General features: G+C 46.5%; 1 long non-coding RNA gene across 1 annotated transcript in view; it reads right to left on the reverse strand.

Annotated features, from left to right (window-relative positions):
* Positions 1-752: 752 nt before the first annotated feature.
* LOC148128747 (uncharacterized) overlaps positions 753-10,058 on the reverse strand; it is a 10,923-nt gene continuing 1,617 nt past the window's right edge. Inside the window, exons 2-3 of the long non-coding RNA XR_015746050.1 lie at positions 2,575-3,151; positions 753-1,325 (exon numbers count right to left, since the gene is read on the reverse strand). This is a non-coding gene — a long non-coding RNA (uncharacterized LOC148128747). The remainder of the gene's footprint in view (positions 1,326-2,574; positions 3,152-10,058) is intronic.

Raw genomic sequence — 10,058 nt, forward strand, 5'->3', positions numbered from 1 at the left:
TCCAATCCAATCCATCCATCCATTCATCCATCTATTGGTCCACTCCATCCATCCATCCATCCATCCATCCATCCATCCATCCATCCATCCATCCATCTATTCATCCAATCCACCCATCTATCTATCTGTCTGTTCATTCAGTCCATCCATCCATCCATTTATCTATTCATCCAATCCATCCATCTACCTATTCATCCAATCCAATCCATCCAATCCAATCCATCCAATCAATCCATCCATCCATCCATCCATCCATCCATCCATCCATCCATCCATCCATCCATCCATCCATCCATTCATCCAATCCATCCATCCATCTATTCATTCAGCCAATCCATCCATCCATCCATCCATTTATCTATTCATCCAATCCATCCATCTACCTATTCATCCAATCCAATCCATCCAATCCAATCCATCCAATCAATCCATCCATCCATCCATCCATCCATCCATCCATCCATCCATCCATCCATCTATTCATCCAATCCACCCATCTATCTATCTGTCTGTTCATTCAGTCCATCCATCCATCCATTTATCTATTCATCCAATCCATCCATCTACCTATTCATCCAATCCAATCCATCCAATCCATCCATCCATCCATCTATCCATCCATCCATCCATCCATCCATCCATCCATCCATCCATCCATCTATTCATCCAATCCACCCATCTATCTATCTGTCTGTTCATTCAGTCCATCCATCCATCCATCTACCTATTCATCCAGTCCAACCCATCCAATCCATCCATCCCCCAGCTGGAAAATTCTGGGAGTTGAAGTCCACAAATCAGCCAGGTTGCACATGCACCTCTATGGCCTCTCCCCTTGTAGAGGTTTTCAGTGGCGAATTCTCAAGCTGAAACAGGTCCAAGAAGACTCGCGTTTATTCATAGTCTGCAAGAATCATACGCGAAGCAGCACAGAATTTATGCTTTGCAGATGATGACGTTAAGAAGAACACATTCAACATCTGGAGGAGCCAAGTCCGGTCTTCTCACATGGGAAGGTTGAGGTGTCCATGGAGTCACTTATGAGGGTCGAGACTCAAAGGGTACCACCAGGCAAGGTTGGGGGTGATGTTGGGCTAATCACCCACCTTAGGTAAGATGTTTGGCTATGTGCCATTGAGATGGTGTCAATTTTTAGCAGATAGATAGGAGGTGGAGAGAGAGAGAGAGAGAGAGAGAGGGTGGGAGGGAATTATGGGAGTTGAAGTCCACATCTTAAAGTTGCTTCAGAAACACTCGTTTAGAAAGTAGTACTTTAGCATTGCTTTCCAAGATGGAGAACCATTCCTGGAGGTCACACTGTAGGCCTGCCAATCACAAGAATGACAAAATTCTTTAGAAGGTGACAAACTTGGAGCCTTCCCTCCTTCCTTCCTTCTTCTTTTCTCTTTCCTCCCTCCCTCTTCCTTTCTTATTTTTTCTTTCCTTTTTCTACTTTCCTTCCTTCCTCTTTTCTTCCTTCCTTCCTTCCTTCCTTCCTCCCTTCCTTTTTCACATTCCTTTTCCTTCCTTCCTCCCACCCTTCCTTCTCTCTTTCCTTTTCCTCCTTCCTTCCTCTTTTCTGTCCCGTCCTTCCTTCTTCATGTCCTCTTTTTCTTTCCCTTTTCTTCCACTTTTATTCTTCCTTCCTTATTTTCTTTCCTTTTCCTTTTCTCCTTCCTCCCTCCCTCCTCTCCACTCCCTCCCATTTTCTTCCTTCCTTGCCTCCTCTTTCCCTTACCCTCCTTTCTTCCATTCTCTTTCCTTTTCCTCCTTCCCTCCTTCCTTCCCTCCTCCCTCCTCTCCCCTCCCCTCCCTCCCATTTTCTTCCTTCCTTCCCCTCCCTCCCTCCTTCCTTCTTTGCCTCCCTCACCCTCCTTCCTTCCTCTTTCCTCTTTCCTTTTCCTTCCTTCCTTCCTTCTTCACTTCCTCTTTTTCTTTTCCTTTCCTTCCACTTTTATTCTTCCTTTCTTATTTCTTTTTCTTTTCCTTCCCTCCTTCTTTCCCTCCTACCTCCTCTCCCCTCCCCTCCCTCCCATTTTCTTCCTTCCTTCCTTCCCTCCCTCCCTTCCTTCCTTCCTTCTTTGCCTCCCTCACCCTCCTTCCTTCCTCTTTCCTCTTTCCTTTTCCTTCCTTCCTTCTTCACTTCCTCTTTTTCTTTTCCTTTCCTTCCACTTTTATTCTTCCTTTCTTATTTCTTTTCTTTTCCTTCCCTCCTTCCTTCCCTCCTCTCCCCTCCCTCCCTCCCATTTTCTTCCTTCCTTCCCTCCCTCCTTCCTTCCTTCTTTGCCTCCCTCACCCTCCTTCCTTCCTCTTTCCTCTTTCCTTTTCCTTCCTTCCTTCTTCACTTCCTCTTTTCTTTTCCTTTCCTTCCACTTTTATTCTCCCTTTCTTATTTCTTTTCTTTTCCTTGCCTCCTTCCCTCCCTCCTCCCTCCTCTCCTCTCCCCTCCCTCCCATTTTCTTCCTTCCTTCCCTCCCTCCCTCCCTCCTTCCTTCCTTGCCTCCCTCCCTCCCTTCTCCTTATTCCTCCAGTTTTCCTTTACCCCTTCACCCACACTGCAGACAAGTGACTCACCCCGCTGACTCCAAGCCAGCCTTAACCCCGAGACATAGCTGCCCGGCCAGTGGCTTCATCCATCTTCATTACCAGCAGACATTCCTTGCTCTTCGATGCAGCCAAGTGCGCAGCTCACCATCACAATGCACTTACGAATCTCCTTCTCTGTGGTCGGGTTGCATTTCCACCCTGTTTCCATTCAGGTCGACAAAGGCCTACAGTGTGGCCTCCCTTGGGAGCAGGAGGCGATCCTCTCTGACCACGGACATTTTTTCCCCTTCTCCAACTACGGGTGCGCACACTCCCCACCTTCCATTCGTGGTCATCCCAGACGACCTCAGGAAACCGTCTTCCAAGATAGCGCGACGGGAAACCGGATTCCAAGATGGAACAGAAATGACAGAGCGATGTAATTAATTGCTTTTGTTGGAGAACGCAGGGAACACATGAGCTCACTGCCCGAGGACGATGGGTGTGTTACTCCCTCTTTAATAGCTAACAATGCGCATACTTCGGAGGGGTGGGAGACCTCTGTGCAGTCGCCCACAGATGTGGTCAAACCACGTTTGGCCCAGCGTCAGGAGGGAAATCCAGACTGTGGGAAGGAGAGAAGGAGAGAAGGGTTATTTCAGATAGGATTTGAACAAAGAAGAGATTGGACAACCCCGTTGCCTGGAATGGTTCAGGGTCTCCTGCTGGAGCGGGCGAGCTGGACTAGAAGACCTCTAGGGTTCCTTCCGATGCTCTGTTGATTTGTTTGTTTTGTTCTGTTGTGGAATTTAGATCGCGTGAGCCCAGGGATGCTGCAACGGTCCTAACCGTGAAACACCATCATTTCCGCCCCCCCGGCGCCATCGTCACTTTGAACAGTCACTAAACGGTCACTAAACAAATAGATGTAAGTCGAGAATGACATGTGGACTCGGATCTTGCCGAACTATGGTTAATGCAGCACTGTTTTTCCCCATCATCGCTGAGGGTTTTCAAAAATAGACCGGACAACAACACCATTTGACCGGGACGGTATATAAGATCTCCTGCTCCGGCAGGGGGGTGGGGGGGGAGTTGGTCTGGATGACCTCTGAGGTCCCTTCCTGCTTTATGATTTTATGTTCTGTTCTTGCCCCCTAAAAATGGCCAAAGTCATCCCCCCCCCCCACCGTTATAACTGTCCAGCCAATGTATGAAGGCAAGATAGATTAGATTTTCCATCTTCCTACCTCTGACTTGCCCGATGGAAAAAAAACCATCAACGTGCATGTGTGTGTGTGTGTATCTATGTGTCTCTATCTGTGTGTGCGCGCCGGCGTGTTTGTCGGAAATAGAATGGCAGTGATGTCACAGGACTTAACCCCGAAGCGTTGCAGCGAAGCCTCTATCCAAACAAGTGTGCAAATTTGCAGGCGGCAAGCAAAACCAGCATGCGACACAGCACAGTCTCCCTGGGGGGGATTAGCTCCTTGGCAGGAGGGTTAACAAGAGAGACTTAACCTTGTCACAACCCCTGTAACTTTGTTCCATCTTGGGCACATGCACAAACACACACACACACACACACACCTCTTTAAACGGCAGCGTTTTTTGAGAAAGGTTGAAATGCTGTTTTGAAAAATATCCTGGCAGAACAGAACAGAACAGAATAGAATAGAACAGAACAGAATAGAATAAAATAGAATAGGAATAGAATAGAATGGAACGGAACAGAACAGAACAGAACAGAACAGAACAGAACAGAACAGAACAGAACAGAACAGAACAGAATAGAATAGAATAGAATAGAATAGAATAGAATAGAATAGAATAGAATAGAATAGAATAGAATAGAATAGAAAATACGGAATGGGATGAGATGGGATGGGATGGAGTAGAGTAGAGTACAATAAGAATAGAATAAAATAGACAAAATACAGAAAATAGAATAGAACAGAGAATAGAATAGAGAATAGAATGAATAGAATAGAATAGAGAATAGACTAGAATAAAGAACAGAATAGAGAATAGACTAGAATAAAGAACAGAATAGAGAATAGAATAATGAAATAGTAGAACAGAATAGAATAGAGAATAGAATAGAGAATATAATAGAATAGAGAATAGAATAGAATAGAGAATAGAATAGAATAGAATAGGGAATAGAATAATGAAACAGAATAGAATAGAGAATAGAATATAGAGTAGAATATAGAATATAGACTACCTGTATTTGACTGTTCTCATTTCCCATTAAAATAAAAGTGACATTATTTGCAGAAATAGAAAACAATGAGGAGCAGAAATAATGAAAACAATACCCTGCTCTTGCAACTCAAACCCTGCCCCCTTGGTGCCCAGGTCCTATGACATCACATAGATATACAAAAGGGGCGGAGTTTGCATGGCAACAGCCGCACAGATAGTCCTTGACTTACAACCACCTGACCATTAGCGACCATTCCAAGTTACAACGGCACTAAAAAAGCTACTTTTGTCCAGTCCTCGCACTTATGACCGCCGCAGCATTTCCCCACAGCCACATGATCTAAATTCAGGCCTTTGACAACTGGCATGTACTTATGCTGGTTGCAGGATCATGGGGTCACCCTTTGTGACCCCTCCCTCCCCAGCCGGCTTCCCGCAAGCAAAATCAACAAAGGATGGGAGGGGGGAGAGCCAGATTTACTGAATGACCACGTGATTCTCTTAACGACTGCAGTGACAAACCATGGCGAGAAACTTCGTAAAATCGGGCAAGACTCGCTTAACAACTGTTTTTTTAAAGGAGCTGGACCCTTAAAGTGGCCGTAAGTCGAGTCCTGCCTGACCGTTGTTTTTGTCCTTGCGAAGGAAAGTCGATCCTCTAGAGATCCTTCAGCATTTGCCAGCGGAAAACCCTACAGCTCCCCTCACCCCAGTCCTGTCTCCAAGTTTGCAGCTGTTGTCTGGGGTCTTCGCACCAAAAAAATGGGACTGTTGCGTTTCTTCTGAGCCTTTAATCTTCCTTGATCCCTGAGGATCTTCCCGAAAGATCTGGAGATCACGCTGTTCCCTCCCATCCAGCAGTTCCAGCCAAGAAACTTGATCGTTGAATAAAAGGACCAATTTTTCACGCCCCATCAAAGATTTTCAAGGTCACCTTTTAGCTCCAAACAAAAAACAAAAAACCATGTACAACTGCAATTAAACTCAAAATATCCGTGGCTAAGCGAGACGTTTGTGAAGTGAGTTTTGCCCCCTTCTACGACCTTTCTTGACCCAGTTGTTAAGTGAATCACCGCAGTTGCTAAATTAATAACACGGTCGTTAAATGAATTTGGATTCCCCATTGACGTTGCTTGTCAGAAGGTCACAAAAGGGGATGGCCTGACCCCTGGGACAGTGCGACCGTCATAACTATGAGTCAGCTGCCAATCGTCCAAATTTTGATCGCTTACGGTTGTAATTGTGAAAAACGGCCCTTTTTTCAGCGCCATTGTAGCTTTGAATGGTCACTAAATGAATGGTCATAAGTCAAGGACTACCTGTATCCTTTATGCACCCCAAGGACATGATTTTTGCCTGTCAAACCTGTCAGCTTCCAACCAGGGTTTCTATACAGGTAGTCCTCAATTAGAGTCAGCCACAATTAGAGTCAGAAACTTCCATTGCTAATCAAGACGGTTGTTAAGTGAGTCACACCCAATTTTGCAACCTTTTTAGCCACGCTTCTCAAACAAATCACTGCCGTTAAGTGAATCGGACAGTCATTAAGTGAACCCAGCTGCCTCTAATTGATTTTGTTTGTTGGAGGACAGCCTGCAGACCTCAACAATTACATACATAGAACCGTAAGGTTGGAAGGGAGCTTGGAGGTCATCTAGTCTAACCCCCTGCTCATGGCAGGACTCCTTCTACCATCCTAGATAAATTAATCATTTCTTGAAAATGTCTACCAATGGAGCATCCGTCTTTTCCCAACTCCATCCAACTAACCCACCAGAGAAGGGAGGCAGAAGATGCTATGGGTCCCCTCTCTTAAGGAGGTCCATCTGGTGGGACCCAGAAGAAGGAACTTCTCCATGGTGGCTCCCTCTTATTACTTGAGGACCATATTTTCCCAGTTGCACCCATCCAACAATCAACCAATAAACAGTCAACCCATGGAACAGAAGTTGCCCTCGGAAGTTGTGGGAGCGTCATCACTGGAGGCTTTCAAGAAGAGTTTGGATTGCCAACTGTCAGAAATGGTGCAGGGTCTCCTGCTTGGGTAGTGGGTTGGACTGGATGACCTACAAGGTCCCTTCCAGCTATATTCCGATTGATTGATTGGTTGGTTGGTTGGTTGATTTGGAATATCTTTACTAGCTTAGTCCTGCTGGCTCCAAACCTAGGAGCTGAAACCCTCCAATATTCGTGGATTGACTGATTGACATCTACCCGACCCGCCAGATGAGAGAGAGTGTTAGGTTATGAGAATATGTTATCCCATCTGGTGGGACAAAGAAGAAGAGCCTTTCCCATGGTGGCTCTCTCCCTCTGTGGAAATAAGGTTGACTTGACTTCATTAACCATCTCCCGTAGGTAACCCTGCTTACCTCCACATCGTCTCTTCCTTTGTGTCCACTTTCCACTCCAACCAAGTTGACCTCTGAGAACCTGAAGACCTGTGGTGGGATTCAAAAAAAAATTACTACTGGTTCTGTGGGCGTGGCTTGGTGGCCATGGCAGGGAAGGTTACTGCAAAATCCCCCTTCCTTCCCCACCCCACTAACCTGCTTTCCAACTCCGTTCTCCTGTGCAGGGCAACCAAAGAAGAGCCAGCCAATCAGCTGGGACTCGATGGGAGGCAGAGAATAGATGGGGTTGGTGGGGCCAGTCAGGAGCGACATTTGCTGGTTCTCCAAACCAGGGGTGGGATTCTACCAGTTCGCACCTATTCGCTAGAACCGGTTGTTAACATTCTAAGCAGTTCGGAGAACCGGATGTTAGAAGAAATGACTGGCCTAATCCTGTAAGGAAGGCAGGAAGGAAACATTCTGGTGTTGCTTACAGAAACTGCCTCTCCGTTGACCCTTATTACATTCTTGGCAGGACGAGACTTCCTGTCTCTGGAACTTCTCTGGAGTTTTTTTTCTCCTCCTTGGCTGGTACTTTGCTTGTGTGGAGTGACCATTCAAAGTTACAGTGGCACTGAAAAAAGCGACTTATGACCATTTTTCAGACTTACAACTGTTGCAGCATCCCCACAGTCACGAGAGGCCAGGCGAGGAGATGCGAGTCTCGATGTGAGTGATGTTGAGTTGGCCACACCCAGCCAGTCACATGACCACCAAGCCATGTCCACTCAGTCACATGACCACCAAGCCACGCCCACCAACTAAGCCACACCCACAGAACCGGTTGTTAAAAAAATTGAGTCCTACCCCTGCTCCGAACTACTCAAAATTTCCACGACTGGTTCTCCAGAACCGGTCAGAACCTGATGAATGCCACCTCTGATGAAGACCTTCTCCAGATCTTCCTCTTTTTCCACGTTCCTGAACTGGGAAGGAGATGTGGAGGAGATGTTTCCCCATGGAAACCTCTGCCCATAACCAAATGAGTTCAGGATGCTCCTAAAGGTGACCACCTGTCCCAGGGCAAGTGGGCGGGGCTTCTTCCAGACAAGGTGTAGCCCTTCTACGTCCCATCTGCCATTCCAGACTGCCAACCCCACATGGTTTGGGGTTGGAGTGAAAACTACAAGGAATCCAAGTCCCAAATCTGGAAGTTGGTTTTGGACGGGAAGCGACTTTGTAATTTGCTTCCCGATGGCTCCTGCGTTCTCTCTCTCTCTCTCTCTCTCTCTCTCTCTCTCTCTCTCTCTCTCCCTGTCTTTTTCCCAGGGGCGAATACTTTGGGTTGAAAAACCAGGCGCGCACACGCTCTCACGCCTAGATCTAATTTTTCGCCGTCTGTAATCATGGCCTGACCACAAGGCTTATTTTAAGCCAGCTGAATATTCTCCTCGCTTCGGGGTTTTTTTTTTTTTTTTCTGCAGCCGATTTGACGTTGTTTGAAAAACCAGATCAAAAGACGGGGAATTTTCGCCTCGGGCTTCACGTTGCTGTTCTCCGACGGCTCCATTCTGTTTTGCTCTGTTGTTTGCAGAAAAAACTGACCCACGGTGACTGGCGGCAGCTCAGCATAACCTGGCTCTATTTAGAGGCAATGCTTGATTTACAACAGTTTGTTTACCGACCATTTGAAGTGGTGGTGGCACTGAAAGTAGGGACTCGCGGCCTGTCCTCCCACTTATGAGTGTTGTAGCATTTGCACGACCGCGGGATCAAAATTCAGGCGCTTGGCAACTGGTGGATATTTCCAAGAGTTGTCTTGTGGGAAGTTGGGCAGTCCATTTTTTTTTAAAGTGAGAGTGGGGAGGGGAGAAGGGGAGGGAGAGACAATAGATAGCTGATAGATGAGAGAGAGAGAGAGAGAGAGAGAGAGAGAGAGAGAGAGAGAGACAGAGAGAGAGAGACAGAGTCAGACAGAGAGACAGAGGGAGGGAGAGGGACAGAGAATAAGCTGATAGATGATAGAGAGAGAGAGACAGAGAGACAGAGAGAGAGAGAGAGAGAGAGAGAGAGACAGACAGAGAGACAGAGGGAGGGAGAGGGACAGAGAATAGATAGCTGATAGTTGATAGCTGATAGATGAGAGAGACAGAGAGACAGAGAGAGAGAGAGAGAGAGAGAGACAGAGACAGACAGAGAGACAGAGGGAGGGAGAGGGACAGAGAATAGATAGCTGATAGCTGATAGCTGATAGATGAGAGAGACAGAGAGACAGAGAGAGAGAGACAGAGAGAGAGAGACAGAGACAGACAGAGAGACAGAGGGAGGGAGAGGGACAGAGAATAAGCTGATAGATGAGAGAGAGAGAGAGAGAGAGAGACAGAGAGAGAGACAGAGACAGACAGAGAGACAGAGGGAGGGAGAGGGACAGAGAATAGATAGCTGATAGCTGATAGCTGATAGATGAGAGAGAGAGAGAGAGACAGAGAGACAGAGAGAGAGAGAGACAGAGAGAGAGAGACAGAGACAGACAGAGAGACAGAGGGAGGGAGAGGGACAGAGAATAAGCTGATAGATGATAGAGAGAGAGAGACAGAGACAGACAGAGAGACAGAGGGAGGGAGAGGGACAGAGAATAGATAGCTGATAGCTGATAGCTGATAGATGAGAGAGACAGAGAGACAGAGAGACAGAGAGAGAAACAGAGACAGACAGAGAGACAGAGGGAGGGAGAGGGACAGAGAATAGATAGCTGATAGATGATAGAGAGAGAGAGAGACAGACAGAGAGAGACAGAGAGAGAAAGAGAGAAAGAGAGAGAGAGAGAGAGAGAGAATGAATAACTGATAAATGGATAGAGAGAGGGAATAAATAGCTGATAGGAGATAGATAGATAGATAGATAGATAGATAGATAGATAGATAGATAGATAGATAGATAGATAGATAGATAGATAGATACAGAGGGAGAAAGAAAGAATAAATAGCTGAT

Source organism: Notechis scutatus, chromosome Z (assembly GCF_049901735.1).
Source record: "Notechis scutatus isolate UNSWTSFEM ecotype Mainland chromosome Z, rNotScu1.2, whole genome shotgun sequence".
Lineage (NCBI taxonomy): Eukaryota > Metazoa > Chordata > Lepidosauria > Squamata > Elapidae > Notechis > Notechis scutatus.